The following is a 20998-nucleotide window of genomic DNA, read 5'->3' on the forward strand; positions in this document are numbered from 1 at the left end:
CTGTAACTTAATAGTTATTTGTGCTGAATTTTTTATTTTCCTTCATACTCTGTCCTACCTTTGTTACTGAGGGCACTAATGCTGCATTAATGTAAGCAGAAACAGCTGCATTTATCTTCATTTTATTCTCCCAAGTCACAGCAACGTGCTGGAACGAGAGCCATTGTCTGGAGCAAACCTTCTGAAAGTCTTTTAAGAGCATCCATCTGGGCAGACTTTGTGGTTATAGAAGGGCTGATGCTGTAAGTGTTCATCCCACTAATGGTCTCATTGATTTTTATTTACGCTCTTTGTAGGTTGCCCAGAGTCTCAGTCTGAGTAAGAGCTGCAGAAGATGTGCTGAATTCAAGAACTGCAGGCGTGTATTCAACTAAACCCGGGTTTCTCTGTCTGTTTTTAGGGTGCTTGATCAAAGTGGGGCCTCCAGGACAGCCTGTTCTGTCTGCAGAGAAGTGCAGTTGGTGAGCAGTGTTAAAACACAGGTGCATAAGTTTGAAAATGTTGATCCAAACCACATTATTATAAGTAGTAGGGAAATGTCATGACTTACTGAGATTAAACAAAGACCTGCTTAGAATCTTGTGACTTCAGCTCATAAATGGATTTCATCACTCATTACAGCTGCATAAACAAATGCATGTGGTACATATGCATGTTTTGTTTTGGGAAGTTGTTGTTTTTAAAGTCCCCTCAGAATTCTTTTTTTAATTGCTCCTAATGAGCCAAGACTCCCTGGTTCTGGAGCAATGCCTGGTGTACCTGAGCAGCACAGCCCACTCATTGCTTTTAAAAGGGAATAAAGTTTCCAAGCCTCTCTCCCTTTCTGGCAGATTAACTGCTTTGGCAAGCAGGTTATTTTAAAGGAGAAATTTACAATATGAAACCTGGTGTCAAAACTTTTATTCCTTTTATGAAAGTAGCCTTGCCCTGGTGCTCCTTTGGAGCTATGGAAATGTAATCCCAGCCCAGTCAACAACTGGAGAAAGTCCTACCCAAATCTGAGCTCAGACTAAGTTTGTCACATATTTAATGTATTTAATTCATGTCATTTTTCCTGTTGTCCATGACCTGGTTTCTGCTGATGGGCCTCTCAGAAGGAATCCTAGAAATGGATGCCCTGTGATTACCCAGGGGAATTAGTACTTCCCCCGTGTTTTCTTGACAGCATGTTGCAAGTGGGATGTGGCAACAGGAACCCAAGTTCTGGTCTTCCTGCTGTGGTTGTTACCTGAAGGTACAAATGGTGCAGTAAGTAGTTTGGGATGCAGAGCAGACACTTCTCTGTGGATTTAAATCATTGTCTGTCAAGCCATTCTCATCTCTTTAAGTTTAAAGTAGCTGCTTTCAGCTAAACCCGCACTTTTCAGCATCTTCAGGCAGGCAGTTATCAAAGTTTAACCTCAAAAAACTTAAGATGGCAAAATATGTTGGTAATTCTTTGAATTTCAATGTGCCATTTCTTAATCACAACTGAGAAGCTGGATTAATCCTGGGTGGGTAGTGTCTCATTATAACTTTGCACTGCAAATTATTTTTTAACCATATCTAAAGGGAATTTTTTTAAAATGTCCTCAAAGAAAAATACTCAAGGATACTCCATTTTTGTGGCCATTCTTCTGATAAAGATTCAAAAATCCAATTTTAAAACGGGTATTGCTGAGGGAAAGGGGATACTTTTTTCTATTTCAATCACATCCTCTTCTTTTTACTTATAAAAATTGGAGTCAGGAAAGTAAAAAGAGCAACAATATGGGAAAGTTCACGGTCAGGGTTGTTTGCATGTATCTCCTATACAGATGGATTTGTCCTGAAGTGCTTTGGTTTGTTTCACTCCCTGGAAAAACAAAACAGGTAACAACAAGAAATCTCATTTAAACGGAATGAAACAAAAACCTTTTGGCTTTTCTGTCAAGCGGCCTTAATTTTTAGGCAACTGGGGAGGAGTCTTAATTGTGTGTGTTCCTAAAGATTGCTTAAACCAATTGCTGAGTGTCTGAGGCTTTGGGTGTCAAAGCCCTTGGAGAATCCAGTTGCTCCTCACCTCTGGAAACCTTCCCTCTTACGTAGGTAGCTAAAAAGATGCCTGACATTAGAGACTTGCGCTCCAAAATGTTGCTGTGAATGCCTTAAAATGTCACATTAATATCAAGAACGGTTCACCCACAAACCATCTGGCTTTGCAGATCTCACAACGAGCTTTCAATTAGTTAATTAAGCTTCCCTGTTTCCTAATAAGGCCTATTTGAAATGCTCTGAGCTGGGGACAGCGGGGCTTTAGGTCTGCACCGTGCAGGTGTGGCAGTGGCCAAGGGTCTCCCCAGGCAGCGGGAGATCCCGGGAAGCCCTGCTGGGCCTTACCTGGATGTGCTGCCTGGGAAGATACCTGGCTTTGTCCTTATAAGGCCAGGGAACTGCTGCAGGAGCCCTGATCCTGCCCCAGCTCTTCCCAGCCCGCTCAGCCACAGTCCTAAAAAGGCAGTTCCTTGCTCCTGCTTCCCACAGCTGAGCTCCCCAGGGAGGACAGCACTGCCGAGCCAGGCATTGCTCTCACAGCCAGAGCGTCCTCATGGACTGTGCTGTTGCTTCTCAAGGCAGATGTTGTGTTTAGGGGCACTGCTGGGCTTCTCCTTCCTCTTGTTTGATTAATGAAAATCTAGCAGAGAGCAGTGTGGGACGCGCCGGCGCGTTCCGGGAGCGGGGTAGATCCCTGTAGGATCTGTGCACGGTGGGAAGCAGCTCAGAGTCAGAATCTTGAAAGCATATTAGGTTATGGTTCTATAATAGAAAGTGCTCAGCAGCAATATGAGCTCAAAGCAATCCGTGTCCTTTTTCCTCCCTCCCCTGGCTGCCAGTCCTGCTCTTTGCTTGTGCTTGCTCAGTCCTTTGTGGGGCCATGCTGGGCTCTTGGTTTCATTCGTGCTGAAAGCCAGGAAAGGGTTTTCTGCTCAGATTCACAGAGTGGCATCACAAAACACTGTGCTCGTGTAACTGAGCAAGTGGTGAGTAGGAAAGAAGGGGGAAAATTTATTAATGCCCCATGCTCTTCCTAATGTGAAACCTTTAGGTGCTGTGCTCTCCTTCTGAGTAAAAACTCTTCAGATTCTGGGTATTTTATGAGACAGTTTTTGAGGTTTAATTGAAATTTTCTGAAGGATCTGATTATTGGCTTATTTATTTCACATGCCAAGTGACAAGCTTAGTTACAGTCTGATAGATTTTTAAAGACAAGTTCTTTACTGGAGCTGGATTTTGGAAAGGCTTGAATATGCTAATTCAGAAGGGGTATTGTACGAGATTTTTTTCTTTTATTAAATCAACAAATCATCCCACCTTAATTTGAAATAACAAAGAGGAGTGCTTTTTTGAAATTTCAGATCTGTGAAATTCTGGCACTGAACAGTTACATGCTTCAGAGAGGGGTTTAAAATAATTTATTTTCAAGGGGGTTGTTTGGGAAGAGTCCCTGGATAGTGTGTGCTCTGTGGAGTGTGGGAGACTTTGGGATGCAGCTCCAGCTCTGGACATGTTGTACTCGGGTGCAGCAGTTTGTCTGCTCAGAGCCACATGCTTCCTTCCTTTATCAGGCTGCTCCTGGCAATCCTGCTCAACCTTTGGACTTTATGGCCTCTCTCAGGATGTAGCATTGGTTCCCTAATATCTCTTCTCTTGTCTTTTGCCAAGTTTCCAGCAGGCAATGAGGCCATGACAAGCAGGGTCACAGGTGTTGAAGGAAGTCAGCAGCACAAACAATTATTATAAAACTGGATTCTGCAGTTGCAGGGATGAAATGCTCCTCTTTATGAATCTGGAACACCATCCCCATCTGTTTTTCTGAGTTTATAACAAGTTTTCCAGCTCCTTTTGTATCACTGCTAGGTGTGTGCTGTGGATTTAGTAGGTGGAGTTAAGAGTACTGATGGTATAGATTAAAAAAGAAAAGAAAAAGGAGATTGCCAAAAGCTCATTTAATGCACGTTGTTAGCTGAGATTTGGTCTGGGTTTCTGGTGTTGTTTTATACTGCTGGTTTCTGAAATATCTGTCATGTCAAACATTAAAACAAGTTATTCCCATGTGTGAATGGTAGTAAAGGAAATATTTAGACAATAAGGAAGAGGGTGATTAGAGGGGATCGTTGATCGGGCAATAAGGAAGAGGGTGATAGACAGTGGTACCACGAGGCAGGAGGTGACACACACCTATGGAATTTGATAATTTAGGAGGACCATTTACAGCTGTAGGCTTAGGACACTAAACATTGCAAAGAAAAGTTTAAGGAAACCATGGCAAAGGGATGCTCCTGCCTCTACCAAACAAGGCAGTGGCAAGCCAGAAAAGGTTGTGCTGGAATGTAGGAAATACCACTCAATAAAGAAGTTCTTCCCCTTGGCACTTCTGTTTGGCTGTTGGTTGTCCCAGCATACATCTTGTGTCATGTTTTGCCCCCCAGAACTTTGGAAGATGTGTGGTTTTGGGAAGACAAGCACATGAAATGACAGTGGGAGGACTGCCAGAAGAACACCATCTATTCTGAATTCAGAAAGAGCCTTCATGTAACTTTTAAAGTAAAAATGTTGCCTGTCTTCCATACTCTGTCATTAAGCAGAGCACCTTTAGTGATGTTGGTATTTTTTATAGATTATTCCATCTGCAATCCTTTGTCTGAATGCAGTTACAGTGAAATCAAGGACAGTCTCCTTCCAGTACATGAATTAAGTTAAACTGTAGAATTCAGAAAATATATATGCACCTGCCTCAGAAGGTTTCACTGCTTTAACCACACTGATAAAACATTGAAAAGTTGTGATTTGAAGGTGAAATTTAGAAAAGTTGTGGCCCTTTCCACCACAGAGGTGAAGTCCCATGGTATAATGGTTACCCTCGTGTTAGCCCTATGTGCAGGCTCAACCCTTTGTTCGTTGTCTGATCATCAGTCTTCAGTTAATTCACTGAGACTGTGGTGGAAAAAGGTGACTAAAGGTATCTGAATTTGCCCTTTTGCATAGGAGGAATTTAGCTATTGTTCTGATAACCCAGGGTAAAGCACACTTTAGAACAAGCCAGTGCTGTTAAACCCCTTCGTAGGAACTGTAATCTGTGTTTATGATTGGGACCATTATCAGAAACGTCACTAAGAATCTAAGGAATCTTTAACCAATAGCTTATTGCTTCCAGGGATGGACTCTGGAGGCAGTCTATAAAGAGCCAACATTTTACTGTTAGTGTGTTTGGCCAGGAAGCAAATACACTTTGCTGGTAAGGGTGTTTCTGTGTAAACTGTACAAACCCATGTGCTCAAGGCTGGCAATGCCATTGCCACTTGTGGAGAGCAAACTTACAGAATTTAGAGAGTCAACCACTAGAGCTCAGTTTATTCACTGCTTTAGCAGAGCAGATTGAAAATCAGAGGATATAGTACTGGGGAGTCTTTTGCTGTTAATTTGCTCCTGTGGACCATATTAATTGATATTTCAAAGGCTGTGGTAATTTCTCTTTCACAAAGTGCAAATTCTTCTGTTTTAATGAAAAACCCAAACTCATCAATGCTTGCAACAGGCGTCCTAAAGGCAAATGGACCAGTCAGAGCCCAGAGTGACCTGATATGCCCTCATAGCTGGCTCTGCTTTGAGCAGGAGGTTGAACTATGTGTCTTTCTGGGGCTCCTTTAAACATGAGTTATCTTATGATCTGGGGCTTTGTAGAAATGGTGAATGTATCTTCTAATTGTATCTCCTTTTGGAGTATCATACTTCAAACCTTTTCTGAGATGGTTGCTTTCCAGAAAAGACTTCAGCCCTGAGCCCTTTCACCTGCCTGACTCTAAGCTCACAGTCAGTCCCACTGCAGTAAATGTCATGTTATCCTTTGAACATGGTTGCTCAAGCCCTTTGCAGAGAGCACAGTGCCAGCCACAGGTCCCAGTGTTCAGTACATCACAGGAGCCAGACCATGGGTGTATTGTCCACGTGTAAAATGGGGGCTTAATAAAACTCACAGGGCCTAGGTTTTTTTTCATGAGCCCCAAGAGCAATGTATGGTGATCCCAAAGCAGTTTACCAAAAGGAAGGTGGCATTTCCCAGGGCTCTCCTCACAAGTGGGTGCATCCCAGCTTTAAAGGTACCAACCAGAAACATCTTGAGGTGCTGGGCTATAAGCTACAGCAGCCCAGCTGCTGTTGTGCAAGCTGTGTGATGCTTGTGGTGAGGATGGGAACCTTAAAAATTGGGTAGGTAAAGAGCAGGAAATGGGTGCCATTACCTCTGTCCCAAGGGAAGTGGTTCCCCCTGTGAATCACAGCCCTGGTTTCGCTGTGCTGCGTGGGAGTGGCGTCCTGTCCCAGGAGGATATTCCCAGCTCCTGGGGCCTGCCAGGTCTGACTGCTGCAGGGGGAAGGAGCAGGACAGTCCTGGTCCCATCAACATCACTCCCGTGCAGCCTCCCTCCATCATTTGTGGAGCAGGGAGGATGAGGATATGTCAAGCCCTGTAAGCTGCATGAATTGATGCGGTCCTTTGCTGTTAGGAATGGCCAGAGAAGGACAAGGTTGCAGTCCTTTACTCAGGAGTTTGGCCTTGTGCCACACGTTCCCTGGGTTATCCCTTGGAGAACAAAACCTGCTGCTGTGTGAGACAGCCCAGGTTGCCAAGTGTTGCCTTCCCCCCGCCGTGAGTCACCGGGCCTGGCAGAGGCTGGAGCCCGGCTCCCCGTGGCACAGGAACCTCCTGCCCTGGCTCGCACTCAGCCCGTCCTGGAGGAAACCCCTGGCGGCTCCTGCGCCCTCTGCCCGTGCCAAGGCTGCCACACCCCGCCTCTGGAGGCTTCTTACTCACAGTGGAGACAGGCACCGAAACCAGGCAGCCCCTCCTCTGCCTCCCACTGCCTTTCCCACTGCCCCTTCCTCCAGAGCTTCTGCTCAGGAGCTGTTTCATCCGTTCTCAGGAGGAGATGGCAGAAATGAGACAGATCCTGGCCGTTGAGTGTTGGTGGTGTTTATCCTTCCTAAGCCAAATAATGGGATAAATCCCCAAGGCTGTGTGTGTTTCCTGGAGCAGTACAATTAATGACACAAGCCATGAGGGAGCACAGTGTGAAGGGACAGAGCTGTGTCTTCCTCTTCCTTATCTTTCTGCTCCAATTAAGTGCACCTCCTCTGGTGCTGAGGTGCACAGAGCTGCCCCCAGCTCACTCACAATCAGCAGATCATTTAAAGGTGTATATTGTTTGTAAATCATGGTGGAGAGAAAGCAGCATCTGAGTCCCCAACTCTTCTAGAAACATTGTGGCTCACCAGAGATCTTTGATCTCAGCCCTTGTTTCTTACAAAGAACTTATCCTCATCATAGGGCTAGAAGTGCAGCAGAACCACTAATTTTGGGAATTTAGGTCTTTGATATAAATTGAAGTTAATTTTATGATATTAGCAAGCTGATGCAATGGAATTTTTTGTGTCATGAGATGTCTTTGCAGCAACAAAGTCTGTCATTAAATCTTGATGGCAATTCATGAAAGTGCTTGCAGTTTTGGACAAAAGGTGGCATTTATCTAGTAAAGTTAACAAGGGAGTGAAAGCCTCTAGGGCTGATAAGAGTGAGCCAGGGCAGGTCTGTTGGTCTTTTGTGGATGGACTTCAGCTTTATCTGCTCATATGCCAAGATAGCCAGGTCTGAACTATTTATATTAGAGGAGTTAAGTGTTCATGGTAAAGTAGCTTGTGGCCTGAAACAATAACCCTTGCTAAGGGCCTGAATTTATTAAGTCAATAATTAACTCATTAGGCATATAGCTGTGCCTGTGTAGGTGTCTGAAGTTTGTGTTCCATCTGGTTTACATCCAGTGAGTTCAGGTAATTTGTAAAAGATAGTCCATGTGTACAGTGAGGAGTGGCAAAAAAGATTTGTAGAAGAAACAAAGGGGGAAGCCACACATAGAAAGGCTCAGGCTGTGTGGAAGGGGAGAACTGAATGTATCTTTTCCACAGAAGTCAGGTTTAGCCAAAGGGCCAGTCATGAAGGTCAACAAAAGGCCCCTGGATGAAACAATTTCACTCTTATTCTCAGGAAGGAGCACTGGAAAGAGGATCCACATGTGTTCTTAGAAAAGCCAAAGGAGGTTGTGCTTGGACTCCCACACTGTAACATGTGGGTTCAGAAGCTGATGACATGTTCAACGAGGGAAGGATGCTTGGATCTGTTGTCAGAGCCAGTGAACATCTCTGGTTTCACTGGCACCTCAAAAAGGTGCTGGCAGGTGAATTCCCCTCCTGCCTGTAGGCTTGGGTAAGAAAAAAAAGGCACATAGCAAAGTTTTAATGATAGAAAGGTTCTTACAGGGAACTGGAAAGCATGGAAGGGATTTCAGGGGTGGGAGTGCAGTACCTTCTGAAAGACAGAAAAACACTTGTAAGTATTGCATCTATTTAGATGGAAACCAGTTCTTTTAGGAATATCTGATAATAATTTTTACAGTCAAACACAATTTTTATTTAAAAGTGTGGAGAGAAACTTCTGCTTTAGATAGACTGAAAACAGCCTGAAATCAACCCCCTAATACCCCTCAGAAAATGTCATTTACTTAGCTAACTGTAGCATCTTGGAAGTTTGTCCTTTGTGATAAAAGGGAGACACCTTTTATTTCTGAATAATGAAAATCTCCCAAAATTGTGATAAGGTTGTACAGTAAGTTGAATCAAACTGTGTACTAAACACAAACCCCACCAATCTTACAAGGTATTTTCTATTAGTTATTTTATGGGTTTGGTAAAGACAAAATAGCCAGTAAAGTCAGGAGGGGAAGTGAAATTGCTGGCTAGCAAGTTTTAGTTGTTATTTTTAATGTAACAGTACCCCATTCCTGGATGGGGAATAGGCATGGGGTGACAGGTGGATGCAGATGGAGCACCAGGAAACTGGGAGGTCAGGTCAGGCCATTGACACCAGGAATTGAAGAGCTAGGGTTGAGATTCCCAGTAAACCTACAATTAGATATTCAAGTTAATGAAGGAGAGGCTTAGCCTTAAGGACATCCTCTTCCTGGTGGTTTCTTGTATTCCTGGGTGCCAAGGCTTGTGGTGTTGTGAGCACAGATCTGCAACAGTGACCTTAATGAGAGTAGTTTATACATCTCTATCCATCCAGTATCACTGCAGCTTTACAGGCTGAATTAGCAATTCTGATCAGCCTCTGCTTTCTGTGCAAATGTTCCCAGGTGTTAATCCTTGCCTTAGTGTAATGAGGTGGAAAAGCTTTAGGCTGAAATCCAAGCAGCATCTTAAAAAACAACTCATGCTTTTGTCGTTATTTTGATCTGTACTGGTCTGATTATTTTTCAGATACGAAATATACTCAGACTGATGCCTTGTACCTTGTGTTTTATCTTCCAGAAGAATTTTTATAGTCTCTAGTTATCAGCTTTAAACCCAGTGTAGGTTTATAGCTGAAAGACTGGCAGATGTTCAGCTGTTGTGGGGAAGTTTAAATACAGCTGTTAATTTTACATGCTGGTATCACGTGAAGCAGTGCCCAAGACCACTGTGTTATAAACTGTGTTGGTTTTCAAGAATCCTGGTACCTTAAGAAATTATTTCTGTGTCTTTTGCCCGTTCTTTGTACCTCTTTGTAATGCTTCCAGTGACTACAATCCTGTACTTAGATAGAAGAGCTGATCTACTGGAGCCTTACCCTGGGAATGAACTCCACTAATCAACTGCTCATGACTCCAACAGATGTTTCTGCTTATCAGACAATTGGAACCTCATGTTCTACTATATTTCTTAATTTTTTTTCCTTCTTTTGATACTGGCAGCGAATGCCCCATTACACATGTGAGCTTCAAAAACTTGTCACATGATAGCAGGAACAAATTGCTAAGCCAGTCAGCAAAGTTCAGGTTTGAAGTGGTGGTCCACTGAAGGCAACTGGGTCTTAGAAGCTGAAGGAATCATTTACAGAATTACCATGCTGTGGTTTTGTTGTAAATGCCAATATTTTATTCCAGCATCTTGTATGAAATTTGGATATGTAAGAAGAACTCAGATCAGAAATCTTTTTTTCAAAGACTGAATCACTTTAGGATGTGGAGATAAAGTTAAGTGATTCTTCTGAGGATATGAGTATTATCCTCTTGAAACCACAGAAAGGGGATGTGAATGGTTTACATGATTTTGTTATATACAGACTTATCTCCCACAGCAGGTCAAAATCTGAATTTTCAGACATGATGGAAATACAGATGTGAAGAATTTACTTTTTGCTTCATTTTGTTTAGTCTGTTGCATTTAACTTTCCATTTCTAATTGATAAATGACTGATGGATTCTTGATCAATCAATATCTTTATATGATTTGGGCAAAAGGGAAAATAATATGTGCAGAAAAGATAGACTGTCACCCCACAAACATGCAGCCTATTCCACTGCCAGCAAACCCAGAACTGCTTCATGGAAGTGAAACACCTGTTACAAGAGTACAATGGGACCATACAAATTGTAGGCACTGCAGACACTCCTTGGGGATTAAAGCAACTCATTTGCAAACCATTCTTCTGTTAGCAGGGAGCAGTTAATCATGAACCTTCCCCTACCCACAGCTCACCCACGCTGCTGATTCAGGAGCTATGGCAGGGCATGGCCAAAAGGCACAGCCAGGAGGTTTATCAGTATTCACACTTTGTTAGCCAAGCAGGAGCCTCACCACATGTGGGAGACCATAACCAGAACTTGTTCCTTTCACCCTTTCCCATAGGAAACATCTGAACTTGCTGCTATTGAGGGCTTGGTTGAGATGACAAACACAAGTACAAAGAGCAGTAGGATGGAAGCTCTTCTGTTAATGGGAAAGGTGAGAGTGAGGGTAGAGAGGGTCAGTGGCTGCCTCTGCAGCCCCTCGTCAGATACTCAGTACCTCTGAAAATTTCTCAGCTGATAAAGATGTAATCAGTTAAGAACATGGCAAATAATACCCACTGGGCATGTTGGCAGTATCTTTCAAGCAGCTGATACACTGTCTTCTTTAAACATCATTATTCCCATTGTTTTAAAACCAAACTCCAACCTCCTGGTGCCATTTGCAAGTGTTTGGTGGAGCCTGAATTTGGGTTGAAGGTCTGGAGTGCAGAAGGATTTGTGTCTGCACAGAGACACTGTAGTTTTTTTGTGACTGTGGATGAGATTTCTTCTTTGCTTCTTGTGCTTTCTGTATGGAGTAGGAAACTTAGGAGCCCATAAAACATGGGCAACAGAAAACTGGTGGATGATCCTCATCAGAACATGTGCAGGCGTGGTGGGAGTAGGAGAAGAGGAATCATTAGGGGAAAGAATCATCTAAGCCAAGGGAGGAGAGCTTAATTAGTAATGCTGAAGTTGGCTGACAAGCTGTGGAGAGAAAAAATTGGGTATTGATTTGAAACTTTGCTAAGTGCTATTGGAAACTGAGAGAAGAATGATGTTGGTGGAATGACCTTCAAAAGGGTCCAGAGAAGACAGCTTGATTCCATGTAACCATAATGTTAAGAGCAGACCTGGGGTATGTAGAGAGATCAAAAATCTGACGGCCATTGAGAATAATTTCAAGTGGTCCATCAGATTCAGGAGAGCTTGGTTCAAATAGTTCCCAGACACACAGAGGTGGGAGTGAAGATACCTGGCTGGCCCTATAGCAGCATTTCCCCTCCCTGTTCTGGGGCAAGAGGAGTCAGAAAACCAAAGCCAGCTTTGCCTGTAACCCTAAGGAACTCTGGTGGGTTTTTTGTTCCCTCTGTGCTGATTCCAGCCTTGTGGCCAGGGAGATGGAGACATTCCTTCTTCCAGGAAGGATTTCCAGCAATCTAAATTCTGCTGTAGGGCTGACTCCTAATCCCGTGTGTGTGTGTCCAAAGCACATGACCGGGATGAAGGGGTGCCCTGGGAGGAGGATGAAGGGACATGTGCTCAGGTCAGAGCGGGGGTTCCGGGGGTTAATGGGACAGTTCAGACCGGGGGTCCGGGCTGGCTCCTGTCCCTGCGGTTCCTGTGCTCGCTCACACACACGGATCCATCGATGAGCTGTCATGTGCCGCCTGCACGCCCACAGCAGGAAGGAAACGGCTGGTCCCTCAAAGTCAGGAGTAGTAAGAAAAAAAAAAAGAGAAGGAGGAAAAAAAAAAAAAAAAAAAAAAGGCAGCAAACAGCAGGCAGGCTGTGTATTGTCCCGATTCCTCCCGGACTGAAGGAATCCTTTGCCCCATGATTCATGCTGAGCTGTCTGCTCCATCCGGCAGGCACGGAGCATCCGGCAGCCGTGTCAGGCAGCCTCCCACTGCAACTGGGTGCTGCTGGCACCGCAGCCTGCAGCGTTTCAGGATTCTTTTGTTAGTCAGGGCACTGGCACTTCCTTTGGCATTTGGCTCCAGGAAGGCTTGTGTGTGAGTGAGGAGGGGCGCTTTTTTTTTCTTTTTTTTTTTCTTTTTTTTTTTTTTTTTGGTCCCATTTTATTTTATTTCTTTATTTTAATTATTTTTGTTGCTGTTTTGTTCAGTTTCACATTTGGAACGTGAAGTTTTGGTCCAGACGTCTGCCTCGCTCCCGGCTCTCTGTAGGTCGAAGTCTCTGTTTTCTGATGATTAGCCAATACCAGCTGTTCTGGCAATGAAGATGTCTCAAATCAATCCTATCCTGTCTGGCTTTCCAGGAAGAGCCAGCCCTCCCCTCGCTCTCCACAGCCCCTGTCATCCAGGATTGAAATTTATCAGAGCTGCTGTGAGCAGGAAATTAGCTCCTTTACAACTTGTTCTCCACTGCTTCTTATTCATTTTATTGTTTTAACATTTTCCAGAAAATAAGGCAGAAAACAAACCTGCTTCCTCTTTAGAAGAGTTGTGCTGTTAACCTGTGAAATGTTTATTTCCTTGGCAGACTTCAGCTTATCTTTATAGCAGAACCACAAGATTAAAATCAGTTAAAGTTGAACTCAGATAATGAATAAAACACTGGAAAACATTTAGTCATCCTTTAGGATCCTGAAGATAAGGATTTCTACATATAAGCATCAAAGCTGTGATGAACACCAAGGGAGGGATGGGCTCAGGAAAAATGGAGTTTGGGGTGCTGCCCACAGACTCAGGAATGTGCCTGTGAGAAACTTATTTGGGGGTCTGGGTCTTCAGCACCTATATTAAATTGACTTTCCTGAAGAGCTGAGCACCAGAAACTTCCATGTATGCTAAACTCATCTTAAAATTGCATTCAGGTAAAGGAAAATGTTTTTCACTTACTTTATATCTGACTTTACATGCAGATATATTAATGTTTTAATGTTTTCTGTGTGTCTTTCCAAAAACCACATTGGAAGATTGTTTTTCCTTGAGATTTTCAGAAGGAAGACACTCTCTTAATTAGTATCAGACAGTTTTGGTGTTGTTTAGCATTAAAAATAAGTGTCTGCCTTTGCCAGACGTAAATTTGGCAAGTGTGTGCTCCCTGCTGCAGGAAAACAATGTCTCTCTTTAGAGCTCCCAACCAAGCTTTGGCAATGAAATGGGGCCCAGTGTCCATTGATCTCAATGGAAAACCTATTATTAGAAGGATCACTGTGACCACATCCTGCCATCATTTTGTACCCAGAACCACCACTGAGGTCAGCAGGATTTTTGTGCAAATATTTATGGCAGGATACAGCCCACTTTAGGGCATTCTGAGGGCTGACAAGCCCTCAGCTGAATTGTTCCTTCTTCCAGGTTGATCCTATCAGGCTGCTAAAATCTGAGCCATGGACAAGTCAAAAACCCCACCATCCAAGCTGGTGTTGACTGAAAACCCTGTAATGCAGTTTGGGCAATTTGAACTCAGACATGAGGCAAGACTCTGGCATTGCACAATGTCCTGGTGGATTATGCCATGCCTTGGACACTGGATGGGTTGTATCCTTCTAATTCCTCAAGAAATCAGCAAGAAACAACTTTGATAGGTCTGTGGCTTGGGCAAGTGAAAACTGTTGATAATTGAGTAATTTAAGCTTTTTGTTTTTAGCAAATGCTTTGCATGTGTGACTAGTGCAGTGAATTTCCTGCTTGCCAAATTCAGTTCTATCAACACTTATTGGAACCATGAGCTGGGCTAGAGGGAAAGCTCTATCCTTTTTCCTTTTGATATGGGGAATAAATGAATTCTTTTCAGCTTACTGTACATCTGTGTTTTCACTGGACAGCAGAAAACTGTGTCACTGACTCACTGCTTGATCTTGGGTAAATAATCTAATCCTGTCTATCCCAATACCTTCATGTGTATAAATAATGTAATGACTCTCATCTGTCTTTAGAAGCTGTTACAATAACTTGGTTTATGTAGTTTTAGCTTTACTTTAGTTTTTCCCACAATATTTTATTGGTGAAAGAAGAAGGCTCTTACCCATGTCAAAGTCAAAAAGTTTCTTATCCCTGCTGGGTGCTGAAATATTCACTATTCCCAAGTTTAGATAATTTGCATGAATGACAGCATTTTATCTGAAGTAGTTTTCATACCTGTAGGGCCAGACTTGAAGTTGAGATGGATTTGACACTACAGAAATTTCTCTGCTGAAATGACAACCTGGAATTTTCAGTAATAGCTGCTGCAGCTCAGCTGGGTGGCTGGAAGGTAGGAATGTCCTTCCAAAGTCTGTACATGGATTCCCTGTAAAAGGTGAAAGAGGCACAACAACAATTTATTCCTCACCTGAAACTGGCGTTACACCTTGGTTCACATAAAGAGTGTAGTTTAGGTTGAAGCCAAAAAACAAATTCAAAGCTTAATAATTTTCCTGTGAATCAACATCTATAAAGAGAAACAAAAAAACAAACCCAACCCAACAAAAACCCAAACCCAATGCATGGCTTGAGAACACAATTGGGCCATTCCACAATACCAAGCCTGGAGAACATTTTCAACTACAGACTGCACAAAATTATTCTTTGCATTATAATCTACATCTTGGCACCCAGGACTAACATGGTCTGTGACTTCTTCCTCCTGAATTTTATGTCTTAAGAAAATGCTAATCTCTGGGAAAGAATGACTTGCTAATATCAGAACTTCAGGTAGAAATGTAATAGTTTCAAAGGAACTGGTCTGTTGGAAACCTTCTTCGCTCAGAGGTAACACTCGTGGAGGGAAGAGACTGCAGGATTTGAAGATCTGAGAGGGGATGGGTGATATTCTCACTAAGAGCACTCCTAAGAGACAGGAGGGAAAAAGGTTTGTGTCTGTGCTTTGATGTGAAAAAAAGGTCTACTTTTCTATTAGCCCAATGCAAGAATGGAACTAAATGCAAAATGTCAAAAAACAGTTGCAAAATTTAATTCTTGTTTTCCAGCCAGTTCTGGGCCAGAACGATTCTGGAGGGAGAAGTTTCCTGTGAAGCAGGAAAGGTGTGATCCTGCTCCTGCGCCTTAGTCAGAGGTGTCTGGCTCCCCAGAGGAGCAGTTTCCATCTGATCCCACACAGCATCCCAAGCACAGACAGCCAGTGCCTCATGGACACAGCTCTGTGGTTAAAGTGCTGAATCAGGACTCAGACTGGTTTCAGTTCTGGCTTGCCCTGACATTTCTTACTTCATCTTGAGCAATGCCCTCAATGTCTGTGCTTCCTATCCATGAGGGCTTGCCTGCATGAGGCAGCAGGGACCTGCTTTAAGTACAGATATTTTCATTTAGTACAACCTATGATCATTGTAAGGTTAATTTAAGCTTTTTTTTTTTTTTTTTTTTTTTTTTTTTTGTAGATTTAAGCTAAGTGGAAGTAGCAAATTTTCAATTCAAAATACATATTTTGTGGAGATGCATCTACCTTTTAATCAAGGTAGTAAAAGTTAAAAAAAATTTAGGCAATTCTGGAGGTATGAGTTTACTAACATCTGTGTTATTTGGGGTCCCATGGGCTTCCTCACCTGAAATGGGGAATGAATATATATTCATATAGGTTTTGGAGGGAGAATGAGATACTCAGACTTCAGGAAGGGCACAAAACCTTAAGATCAAGGTTTCTTACAGGAGTCTAATAAAAAATTAAATCTTTACATTGGTATCCAACACTGCAGAGGCTAAAACAGTAGGAAATTCCAAATTCACTCATTATATGGCTGCCCTTTGAATGAAAATGTGCAGGTTTAGGCTATATGAAGAAACTGCATTGCTGAATCAAAAGGAAATCTTGACTGGTTCCTTCTATTGTCTTCTCTTACTACCTGCTTTGCCACTCATGTTCTTTTTCTCTTGGAATTAACACCCTGGTTTTTCTGTTTCTCAGGAATAATAATAGCAATAATAAAAAATTACTGCTTTGCAAATAACTATGGAAAATACACACGGAAACCTTTAGGAGTGAAAATAGCTGCAATGAATGACAGTTGCTACTAGCAATGGAAATGTTTGGCTTAAGGTATAAGAAAAAAAGGCATGAAAAAGCATGTCAGAGCTGCTGAAAATTCATCTGGAGGACTAAGTGCATGATCTTCTCAGGCACAGGAAGAATAGAGGGGAGATTGTCAATACCCCACAGTCCTGACCCGCCTTTGTAAAGTTCTCCTTACCACAGGCACTAAGTGTTCTTTAATGCAAGTCAAGCGCTGCAAATGAGGAAAGAGAGAGAAATTAGTCTGAACAGGAAGCTTCAAATATTCTAAGACTAATTGAGTTTAGATAATTAAGGGGTTTTAAAGCTGTAATTCAGAGGAGAATAGGAGGGGAGGACAGTTTAATTGAGATTGCCTGTCCATCTGTGAATTCTCCATGCATCCTTCTGTGGCATGTCCCTCTTGTCATTCCTTCTGACCTGAAGGGGCTGATGTCGTTTGTATTGACTTTATTAGCTGGCAGCACTGCAGGCTTCCCCTTGCATTTCAGAGCTGTTTGTGCCCTGTGTCTGGTGCAGGGCACGTGTGACAGCTGCCTGTGCTGTCCTGCACTTTGAAGTGCCCTGCCCTGGCGCCTTCTGGGTGTTTCTGGGGTCATGCTGGGAGCTGGGGGACGAGGAGCAGGGTTTGAAAGCTGCTTTGTACTTCAGTAGAGGTCATTCCATGTGTGTTGGAGCTAAGTCTTCATCTCTGCTGCAGCAAGGCAGCCAAAATTGGAGGCAAGACCCCAGCCTTTGCTGCTCAGAGTGGGTTGGCAGTGGTGATAAGTCTGGCTGGTTCAGGGAGAAAGTTCCCAATAGCTTTGCACTGATACTGCTAAGAAAACAGCTTTTTTCATGGATTTCAAAGTGTGCTCTGCACCTTGGGAGTGCCTGTGCTATGCCAGCTGCATGTGCACCATGGATTCCTCCTGATCTGCAGCTCCCTGTGTGGATGTCTCACAGACCCACTGCCTTTAAATGCAGATCCACGTGGCACTGTGGGCACCAGAGATTTGGATACAGTGAGTGTGAAATGGGTGAGTGAGACTGACCTGTGGTACAGGAGATTTTCTGGTTGTTGAGGATGGTGCCCAAGGACTCCCAGCCATTGGCTCAGCCCCTCTCTGACAGTGTGGGCAAACCTGGAGTGCTGCAAGCACCATGGTGACATCTCAATTTTGATTTAGTGTTGAATAAATGAGAAACATGATGCTAGAGCTGTGTCCTGCTCCACCAGCCCTCTCTGAGGCTGTCCACCCTGCAGGCAAGTGCCATGAATTCCAATTTTACACTGACTGGTGCCTGTAGAAACCCCAGTGATTTAAAGAAGGCTGGCCCAGCACCATGCCAAATGTAATTGAGATCAAAATGCTGTTAAAGCTGCAGCAGGACATGTTTCTTAATTTAGAAAGCTTCTAGCAGATAGTGAGAGGAAAGGCCTTGGAGCCTCTACGAGCCCTGACCAATTGTAATGCACTTCTTGGGCTGTGATTGTTACAAGCAACTTGGCTCAGTGCCATAAGGACCTCTGAAAAAATTATAAAGGCACTTGGAAGGGGATTGAGTGTGGTTTTCTTGTCTCCTGCTCTTTTACAAGTGTTGCAATGGAGGAGTTACAGCAAAGCATGAGGGCCCTTTCCTGACAGACCATCCTGCTTGCACCAGGAATCTGCTTGTCAAAAATGAGGAAACAAACTGCAGGATGTTTTCATGGGGAGAGCCAGGCAAATGCTCTGTACTAACCTGCCATCAGCAGGTGTTTTCCTAGTGATTGTCATTGTTACTGTCCCTCTGGGGCCATTCGGATATGGAAAGTGGAATAAATAATCAAAGAGGATGTTCCTAGCTGCTAATTTTCAGTCAGATTTGATACTGGTCCAAGATTTAACACTTCCTTTCTCTGCCAGCCACATACTAAAAATAACATATTTTCAGGATATTGGAGACCACTGGAAACCTGTAGTATTTGGCACTTGAACATTGCCTTTCCTCTAGAGATCTCAAAGCAAAGGGTTGGAGCTTTATCCTCTCTCCTTGGAATTGTGAGAATTTGAGAATTGGAGCTACTTGAGATGTAGGTAAACAGGAGACAAACCTCAGAATGGCTCAAAAAGTCTGAATTTCCTTTTTGAGTGACATCTATTTAAAAAATGGAAAAGCACATTTACTTTGGCTTGTCTCATGGATCTTCTGGCTGTGCCCCAGAGCAGGGTTGGCCCTTGCTAGGGCCAGGGCAGATGCCCTTGGTAGATGTGATGGGGAGACAGCAACTGGGAGGATGGTTCCCTCTGCACAGATTGCTGCCCTCAATAAAGTGTGGAGAGTAGTTATTCTTATTAGGAGTTTTTGTTTTCTTTTCTTTTTGTGGTTTTTTTTTTTCCCCCTAGTTAATCAGGGCTTTAGACTGCCTTCCAATAATCAGACTCATTAACTAATACTTCTGGCACAGGGCATGTTTTTTAGATGGAGGGTTTTTTTTGTTTTTCTTTCTCTGTGCTTTATTTTTCTTTTTGTTTGGTCTTCTTGGTTAACATAGAGATAGTGCAAGTAACTAAAAAGATGGAAGGCCTGTCTGGCTGGCAGGGATGCAGCAGATTGGGTCTGTTTGTGTGGATGGGCTCAGTGTCCCAGAGCCAGGAGGGTTCCCTGCCTGCTCTGCCCTGATCATGACGTGTCAGATGGGTCTTCTCAGGCCTTGGGAAAGCAGCTGCTTTTGCACTGTTGGGAAAACAACACATAGGTGGGCTTTAGCCAAAAGTCCAGTGAAAGAGATTAAATAGAAACTGATCCAACAAGCAGGCTGAGAGCAAGGCAGGATTTCCCCAAGGAAACAGGATTTATTTGGATTCTCTCCTCAAGTAATTGAGCACTTTTCTCCCAAGACTAAGAGTTGCTGCAGAGCCTCTTCCCTCTGAAGGAAGGAATGATTTCTTGTGTGCGATAGTTTTGGTTGCTCTGCTCATTTTGATAATTCATTTAAGTCTCTCAGAGTAGCTGTAATTTAATCAAACTGCCTGGAAAACAGCAGGACCTTTCATGCCATGGCGGGGTGTGCACAGCTGCCCATGGAGGCCCCGTGAAGCCACATGATTTTCATCTTTGGTGATTTTCATCTTGTGCCACCTCTCACAAACAGAGGTGGGTCAGGCCTCGAATTCCTACAGGTACTGGGATGTTTTTCTTGCTGGAAAGGGGCTGTTCTTACTCTTTGATGTTGGTGATGTGATGACTTGGAGATAAGTACGAGAGTCTCCTCATGGTGAGCAAGCGCTTGGATTGTTTATTTGGCAGAGAGAATGAAGTCACCTGCCTGATGAGAGATCTAAATGTTAGTGAAATGTCAAAACTGCCCACATCTGTTTTATCTGCCAAATCTCAGGGAAGTTATCATTCCCATCCTGCTTGGGGAAGCTGTTTTTTTTATGTTGAGCAGGATGGCTGTGCTGCACTGTCTACCTGACTACAATAAACCAATCTGTTGTTTTCTCCTTGCCTTTTCTCACCCCATCCTGACAGATGTGAAAGAGTACAGGTGCATCATAGATTTTTTTTTCTTTTTTTCCCTAGTCTTGATGATAAAGTATCAGGTCTAGTGAGAGATATTTCATGCCTGACTGTTGCATCATGCTTAGTGACCTTCAGACTTGCTTGTGTGGAGACTGTGGGGACCTTTTGATTTACAGCACTACTGAAGCGGCTGCACACCTTGGCAAGGGCCAAATGACTATTTCAGTTCAAGTCTGTGGGTGATGAGTGAAGAGACACATTTTGCACTCCTCTCACACTGCTGAGAGATTTATTTATTTTTGAATGTTACAGATTTCATTTGAAGTTTGAAAAAAAGAATTTTTTTTACCTAAAGGAGAAAATGCCTTATGAAACAGTTCTCTGTCTCTTTACTTATCACTACTCAGGTGTTGCTTCCTCAAGGAATCTCTATCCCAGCTTTTCCTCCAACTCTTGATCATTCTTTTTCCTCCATGTTAATAATTTTTGGCTCCTGCTTGGGTTTGTTCCAGTACCCTTTGCTTCATCTCCACTTGAAAAAAAATCTTTCCTTTGCATCTTGCCTCTCTTTTCCCTTGTCAGGAGACAAAAGGGAGGCACGGCTTGTGGAAAAGTAACCCCTTTCAGACCTGTGAACACAAAGTGTGGCTGAGCAGATCCATTGCTCTGCAGACCTGGAGATGCTGTGCCTGGTGCAGAGCTGAAGAGATGGAGAGATGTTTGAGGCATTCCTGGGCTGGGGCTGGAGGAGCAGAAGTGAAAGACAAGACAGCTGTGGTGGGGAGCAGGATTCATTCCCTGGCTGCTCTCCGTGGCCTTCTCGGGCGCCGCCAAGCAGGTGCCTGTGGGCTGAATTGCAGTGGGTGTTGCACAAGGAGCTGCAGGCTGGTGGAAAGGCTCCAGGGAGCCAGCTCCAGCCTACGGACTGGAGGTTTGACTCCCTTCGTCTAGACACTCTCACGGGGATTACCTCAGCAATCATTTGTCAGCCTCTATTTATTTTCCAGCAGCATGGTTAGTATTTACTGGTGCTGAGATTCTCCTCACACTCTTCCAGAGTTTATCGTGCAAAGGCACTTTGGGCAGAGCAGCTTCCTAGGGCACCATTTCCATGGGTTTTTGAATAATAGTAGTGATACTCATGCTTAGGAGAA

At 43.5% G+C, this 20998-nt stretch overlaps 1 long non-coding RNA gene across 1 annotated transcript in view; it reads left to right on the forward strand.

Annotated features, from left to right (window-relative positions):
- Window positions 1-20998, forward strand: part of LOC134423303 (uncharacterized) — a 153292-nt gene that overhangs the window by 37168 nt on the left and 95126 nt on the right. Inside the window, exon 4 of the long non-coding RNA XR_010029047.1 lies at window positions 401-482. This is a non-coding gene — a long non-coding RNA (uncharacterized LOC134423303). The remainder of the gene's footprint in view (window positions 1-400; window positions 483-20998) is intronic.

The sequence above is a fragment of the Melospiza melodia genome, chromosome 11 (genome assembly GCF_035770615.1).
Source record: "Melospiza melodia melodia isolate bMelMel2 chromosome 11, bMelMel2.pri, whole genome shotgun sequence".
NCBI lineage: Eukaryota > Metazoa > Chordata > Aves > Passeriformes > Passerellidae > Melospiza > Melospiza melodia.